Source organism: Nicotiana sylvestris, chromosome 10 (genome assembly GCF_000393655.2).
Source record: "Nicotiana sylvestris chromosome 10, ASM39365v2, whole genome shotgun sequence".
In the NCBI taxonomy this organism is placed as follows: Eukaryota; Viridiplantae; Streptophyta; class Magnoliopsida; order Solanales; family Solanaceae; genus Nicotiana; species Nicotiana sylvestris.
Window position 1 is genome coordinate 104,118,513 of NC_091066.1, and position 8,233 is coordinate 104,126,745.

The window sequence follows — 8,233 nt, forward strand, 5'->3', positions numbered from 1 at the left end:
TGTTATGTTGGTACTCAGTTAAGTAAAGCACCGGATGCCCATCGTGACCCTTTGGTTTGGGTCGTGACATGGTGGACTGTGAAAGTGTGGCCAAAGCTAGTTAGGAGGATGGTATGTGTTATGGTTAGGTCATTGTGGACCTTCGAAGGGTTATTATCTATTGTTGATGACCAAAGTTGATTTGGGGACCATTTGTAGGCCCAATGAGGATGTGTATTCTACACCGGGTCAGATTGGTTGACTCGTACTACTATCGTTGAGGGATATGTCATTCCGTTGAGGATATGTATTCTACACAAAGTTGATTTGGGGCCCATTCGTATCTTATATGTTCTATGTGTTACTTTTCTATGCTATGAGGTGTTGTGAATCATTGGTTAAATGCACACATGATGCGGTTCTATTGGAGCCTTACGGCAAAATTTGAGCGAGATGGACATTTGGGTATTGCATGATTGATTGCGTATTGGCCATGTTATTTTGGGTTTGTGTGGCATTGTGTCATTTGCTTTTTCGTGGTTATGATAATGCACTTTGGGTACTTGATGTTCAAATTGCGCGTGGTTATTGATTTTGAGCAGGGTGGCTTGAGGTATATAATATGGATTAGTGTTTAGATGGGGTCATGCGTTACAGTGGAGTTACGTTGAGGTATGATCTTTTGTGATAGATTCATGTTTTTGTTTCTACGGTGTGTGATTGGTTCTTAGCATTGCGTTGTGGTGGTATTTGTTGAGCTTGCAGAATGGTTCTCTCGATTGAGTCATTTTCCATGTTTGAATATGTTTGAATTGTTGTGTATTAGTGCACGGATTACACGGTTTGTGGCTCTGTGTAGTATTGGTGTGGCATGTCAGTAGAGTAGCTGATATTTGATAATATGAGGTCGTCAGACCTAGAAGGAGTGCCATTGGATTTGATACGGTATATTTGAAAGGGATAATGATGATGATTAGGTTAGAAATTTGCTATAGTTCTTGTCGAATGAGAGGGATATCCATGACTTGTTGATTTAATAAGTGGTTATGAGTTTCTGCGTGTCTCTTTCATCACCGGCAGCATACAAAGGTTTTAGAAAGAGGTTTTGTCTAGCATGAGGCTATTACCGGTACTGGTTTATTTTGGGCAGCTATTATGATTGGAGATTTTTCTATGAGTATTTGAGTTATGAGGTATATCATGTGATTACATCTTGGGTTATGGTTATGTATTGAAACAACTTGTTCAGACTTATACAGTAGGTAGATGCAAGATTCAGATCTTATAAGAAATTCTGAATATTGGAAAAATTGGATTCTAAGGCTTACGAGCTAAGGTTGAAGTAATGATCTTTGGTTATGTTGTGATGTCGGGCCTATATGGAATAGGGTGACGTAGGATCACCCCCGTGTATGTGCATGGTAAGGTTACACAGCAGTTCGATGGCTTTGGGAACAACTTTGGGCACGTTCGAGGACAAATGCATCTTTAAGTGGGGGAGGATGTAACGACCCGACATGCCATTTTGAGCATTTGGACTTCGCTCGGTAGTTTACGGGCATGAGTAGCTCTGTATGATGTATTATGACTTGGGTGAATTGTCAGTTTTAGTTTTTAGGTCATTCGAAACTGATTTGGAAAAATGATTCTCAACTAAGAAGCTTTAAATTGGAAGAATTGACTAAGTTTAACTTTTTAGTATTTGACCTCAGATTGGAGTTTTGATGGTTCTGTTAGCTCCGTTGGGTAATTTTATGCTTTGAGCATATCCGGATTGTGATTTGGAGGTCCGTAGTTGAATTTGGCTTAAAATGGTGAAAGTTGGATTTTTGGAAAGTTTGATTGGGAGTGGACTTTTTGATATCAGATTCGAATTATGGTTCCGGGAATTGGAATAGCTTCGTTATGTCATTTGGGACTTGTGTGTAAAATTTGGGTTCATTCCGGATTGATTTGCTATGATTCAGCACGAGTTATGGAAGTTGAAAAGTTCAAAGTTCATCAAGTTTGAAGTAAGGTGCGATTCGTCATTCCGATGTTGTTATGTGTGATTTGAGGCCTTGAGCAGGTCTGTGTTGGGTTTTGGGACTTGTTGGTATGTGGAGGTCCCGGGGGCCTCGGGTGATTTTTGGATGGTTGACGGACCAATTTTTGGAATTTGAGATGTGCTGAAGTTTCTAGTGTCTGTGTATCTGGTTTACTCATTCGCGGTCGCGAAGGCAGGGATGCGATCGTGAAGAGTTCTTGATGGCTGGTGATCATTTAATCTTCGTGTTCGCGTAATAAGGCTCGCGTTTATGAAGCTTTAAGGGATTCAGATCACCGCGGACGCGAGAAGGATCCCGCGTTCGCATAGAGGAGTGGTCAGTTAGGGCATCGGGCTTTAAGCCTACGTGATCGCATAGTTGTGCACGCGTTCGCGTAAGGTCAGGTCAGGTAAGCTTCGCATTCACAGATGTGTTGCCACGATCGCATAGACCATTTTTTATGGCAGAATATTTTGTTCATCGCGAACGCGAAGGATTTCCTGCGTTCGCGTAAGAGGATGTCTGGGCAGAAGTATAAAGTGCTCTATTTCGAGGGCTTCAGCCATTTTTACATTTTTGGAGCTATAGAGCTCGGATTAAGGCGATTATTGAAGCAATTTTCACCATGTGGACTAGGTAAGTGTTCTCTACTCATTTTTTTTATATCATGAATCTATCTTCATTTTCGACATTTGATTGAGGGATCCAAAAGAGAAAATGGGGGTTTTAGCCTAAAGTTTCATAAAGTGAATTTTTGTGTTTTGAACATTGATTGGAGTCGGATTTGATTAAAACTAGTATGGTTGGAGTCGTAGTTGAATGGATTGTCGAATTTTATGAGTTTAGTCCGGTTCCGAGTAGCGGGCCCGGTTGGACTTTTGGGATGATTTTGGGCTTTGATCAAATATTCAACTTTTATCAATTGGATTTGTTTTCTTTGACATTATTTATGTTTGAGTTTCTTTTGGCTAGTTTTTAGCCGTTCGGAGGTCAGTACGCGCGAGATGGCATTTTTGGAGCAAGTTTGGCTTGCCGGTATTGGAACTGGCTTGTTCGAGGTAAGTACACTTCTAAACTTAGTAATGAGGGTATGAAACCCAGAATTAAGTGTTATGTTATTAGTGTTGAGGTGACACACATGCTAGGTGACGGGCGTGTGGGCATGCACCGTGTAAGTTATGACTCTGTTATTTTTGTGGTACTATGTAATTAATTGATCTTATCCGTAACCATGAAATCTCTACGTACTAAAGTAATTGAGCTGTCAATCATGCTAGAGATCATGTTTAGGCTATATGTTGTACTGTTGGGGACCATAGTGGTCGTTTCTTGCTATTGACTTATTGATTTCATTTAAATTTCGCATTCAATCATATTTATTCATTACATATCATATCTTAGTCTCTATTTTTATTTATTGATACATCATATCATCATTTTCTGGCTAGTTTCATGACATTGCGAGCCCGTGAGAGAGATACTAGAGAGATTGATGACTGAGTGAGGCCGAGGGCCTGATTATGAGGATATTGATACTATAGCACGTGAGTTGTCCGTGCAGATTATAGGGCTTGGGCTGAAGAAGCCCCTCCTGAGTCTGTACACACCCTACTGAGCGCAGGTACCTATTGAGTGCGAGTGTCGAGTGATCGGGAGGATTGAGTGGCTGTGAGGACTAAGAGACTGTGAGGACTGAGTGGCTGTAAGGATTGAATGACCGGGAGGACTGAGTGACCGGGAGGACTGAATGAATTGATACTCTAAGAGCATGCATATGGTTTTATCACTGAGTCGCATCGCATTTGGCATGCACACTTGACATACAGGTATATAGATGCTTTTTTCCTTATACTGTACGGTATCATGTCATTCATGACTTCTCACAGATATTGACATATGGGCATCGAGATATATTTTACACTTGCTATCTAGAAAGAGAATGAAACATCTTATTTAATGTTAAAAAGATTTTTGGAAAAAATTACAGTTTTCAAACTTACTCATATTTTTGACAATTCGGTAAAGGATTTGGGTTTTCACTGATATTCTTGAGAGCAGAACTATTTTCGGGAACTATGAAAAAGATGAGCATTTTATCTCTGAGTTACTTCTTTTATTACTTGGTTTACGTTGTTATGAATTATTGTTGGCTATTGGTGTTGGACCCGACCTTTGTTCCAGCTTGTCGCTACTTTCAACCTAAGATTAGATTTGTTACTTATTGAGTACATGGGGTCGGTTGTACTCATACTATACTTTTGCACCTTGCATGCAGATGTTGGTTGTTGATGTTGTTGTGATCGACGGGAGCTAGAATTGAAGACGTACCTGCAATTCCGGTTGTAGCTGCCTCTTGTTCATGGTAGCCTTAGATTCATAAAATTCTGGTGATGTACTTTTCGAACAGATGATGTATTTATTTCATACCAGCTTTGTTTTCTATTCTTAGAAGTTCATGATTTGTATTACCAGTCTTTGGGGAATGTATATGATTTAGATAATTTCTTCTATTTAATTATTTTATTAATTTCATTAGAATTAGTTTATTGTCAATAGGCTTACCTAACGGGTTGGATTAGGTGTCATCACGACTAGTTGGTTTTTGGGCCGTGAAAGTTTTACAAGGTTTTCCTAGAACCACAATAGAAATGATGTTTTCAAATTTCAGAATGACTATCTTCAGTATATACCTTGTGTATTTTACCACTTAGAATGTAAAGTATCTTTCACTTCTGATATAGATCGTAGTCCTAATGGCAATGATCATTTAACTGTTACATGTCATTGGATGATCATAACTAAAAATGCAAAAATATATTATTATTCATAAATTTGTCGATTCAAATTACACTGGAGCATAAATTGCTACTACTATTCTGGAAAATATTTAATTTTATGGTCTTATTAATAAAGTTTTAACTATCACATTAAATAATGCTTCTACTAATATTATTGCAGCAAATAACTTAAAATTTAGAATTTGTCCACTTTATGACTCTATTTTCTATGTTAGATATGCATACCATATATCTAATTTGGTCGTCAAAGCTAGTACCGATTTATTTGCCGCTTCTTGTGCCAGAATAATTATACTTGTGCATATATTTTTATGCTAATAAAGCGAGTAGAATTTGTGAATTTAAAGAGTGATATGTCTATGCTGAACTTTCATATAGAAAAGTTTCCAAAAATGTTTGTACTAGGTGACATTCTGCTTACGAAATGCTGAAAGTTGTTTTATGTCTATCGGCTGCATATACAAATGGTATATAATACATATAATGTTAACCTTATTAATCAAATTATTAAGTCTGATTGGTTAGAAATTCATGAGTTTACTAAATTTTTTATTATGCTACAAAATAATTTTTTGATATATATTATCCTACTATTACACAAATGTTATAGTATATTTGTGAAATTTCAGTTGTATTTGCTAAGTATAAAATTTGATGCATATACACCAGCCATAGAAGAAATAATTTGGAAATTAAAAAATATTTTTTAAATTTTCCGTCGTTCATTTAATTTTCACAATACTTAACCCATGTTTAAATTACGAGGTGCAAAAGGACTTATTCACAAAATTTATGAGAAATTAGAAATATCAAAAACTAAGTTGTCGAAGAATGCCAAGCTAACATATATGTTCATACCAAACTAATGTTTGATAAGTATAAAAATAAGGCAACTCTAGACAGTGTACATTCTCCTACAACTTCTAAGGCTAGAGTAAAAGATACGTTATCACGACCAAACTCTACCAACCGATCGTGATGGCGCCTAGCTGTCTTGTTAGGCAAGCCATGATAACAAAACAAAATATAAATTCTAAAAGGACAAAAGTGATATAAGTCTAATGTCTCAGCATAGCATAATAATGCCAATACATGATGAATCCCCCAGAACTGGTAAATGCAGAGTAATGAGCTCTAAAATAGAAATACAAGTCTGCAAAGCTAAATAACAATATTGTCCGAAAATAAAGATAACAGTACAATGCAAAGAGACGCCAAGACTGTGATCGGGATGCTACTTTACCTCATCTCTTGAATATACTCAGTAAGCAAAACTCCGCTACTGGTGACTGAGTCTGACACCTGGATCTACATAATTAAGTGTAGAGTGTAGTATAAGTATAACCGACCCCATGTACTCAACAAATATCAGCAAGAATTATAAATGATACTCACCATAACCTGTATAGTTCATAAATTCAACAAGTACATAATAATAATGTGATCAATTCATAAGGAATAGAAGAAGCATCTTGGTGCACACAATTACTATATTACTCTACTCAGTCAATAATCCAACATATAAAGATCATATGCAAGTAAATCAGGTAAATAACCATGTAAATTGCATATAAAGATGAAATGCAATAACCAAACACCACTGCCAGACACCACTAGGGGATGGATCCATATCCACACGCTACTCGGCATAATCATATGCAATAATCATACTTCGTCTGGCATGGTCACAAAATATATTTCATAATTCGCCCGGTATGGTCACATGCTCAATATCACAGATTCGCCCGGTGTGGTCACATGCATAATATCACAATCCGCCTGGCGTGGGCACATGCATAACAATATAATTCGTCGGCACGGTCACAGGCATAACAACATAATCCGCCCGGCGTGGTCACGTGAATAACAATACAATCCACTCGACGTGGTCACATGCATAACAATAGAATCTGCCCAACATGGTCACAGACATCCAGTCCAAATCATATCACACATCAGCAAATATACAAGAATACATGTATATGATCAATGAATATTAGATTTTATACTCTTGGACTGGTATAAATGACATGCTAATATGTATGCATGTGCAAAGTATACTATCATAATTAAAACGGTAATTTCATCACAGAAATAGCAATTATCAAGTTCATTCAGGAGATTAGTCTCTATGTAAACTCAAATATAGATCAAATAGTTCAGAACATGGTTACAAATATGAGAAACATCACAACATAAAGCTTCACGATCAACACAAGGCATGTCATATCCTAAACACTACCCAAGCATGGATAAATATCCCCGTGCTCACATATGGGCTAAAAACCCAAATATATGTGCACCCATAGCACGTATCTATCACAAATAACTCAGGCAACTAGTGCCTCAACCAAGTTTAGGTAAGATACTTACATCAAGAAAGCCAAATCACTACTTTAACAAGCCCTTCCCACGTGAATCAACCTCTGAACGACTCGAATCTAGCCAAAATAACTTAATATAATCAATAAAAGTCATAGAAACCGACTCCAATTGATAAAGCTAAGATCTTTAACCAAAATAAAAAAGGCAACCCAAAAAGTCAACCCCAGGCACGCACCGTAGAACCCAACCAAACTCACAAATTCCAAGCACCCATTCCGATACGAGACCAACCATACAAATAATCATCACATTCCAACCACAAACCGACCCTCAAATCATCAAATCTCACTTTTCCAATAACATAGTCCAAAATCCCCAAATTTCACCTTGAGTTATCATAAATTAGGTGTAATAATCAATGGGTAATCAATATCTAACACCAAAAATGAGTAAGGATCACTTACCTTTTGAATTGTGATGAAAAGCACTCCAAATATTGCCCTAGACCGAGATCCACAAATCTAAAAATGGGAAAAAACACTCGAACCCTTGATGATAAAAACCTATCTAATAATCTCACACCCGAGGTCACTTAATCACTTATACAGTACCGCTTCTACGGGACAAGGCCGCATTTGCTAACCCAGCCAAATGCCCGACCATCCACTTCTATGGTCATACTCACGTACCTGTGGAATCCTTCCGCATCTGCGGTCCCTACTCCTTCAACCAAACTCCACTTCCGCGGACCTCCCATCACAGAAGTGCATCCGTTTCTATAGAATCTTGTGCGCATTTGCAGACTTCCCTCGGTAAGGACAACCTCGAACCTGCACAATAAAGGCCACATATGCAACCAGTCCCACCGCATATGCGAAAGCACTAGAAGACATTAAGTCCTAAAATGGCTTGAACTCAATTCGAAAACCCCCCAAGGCTCCTCGGGACCCCGTCCAAACATACCAACCAAACCCAAAACATAACACGAACTTACTCGAGGCCTAAAATTACATAAAACAACATAAAAATCATGAATCACTCCTCAATTCAAGCCTAATGATCTTTTAACTTCCAAAACTCATGTTTAACCATATCAAACAACTC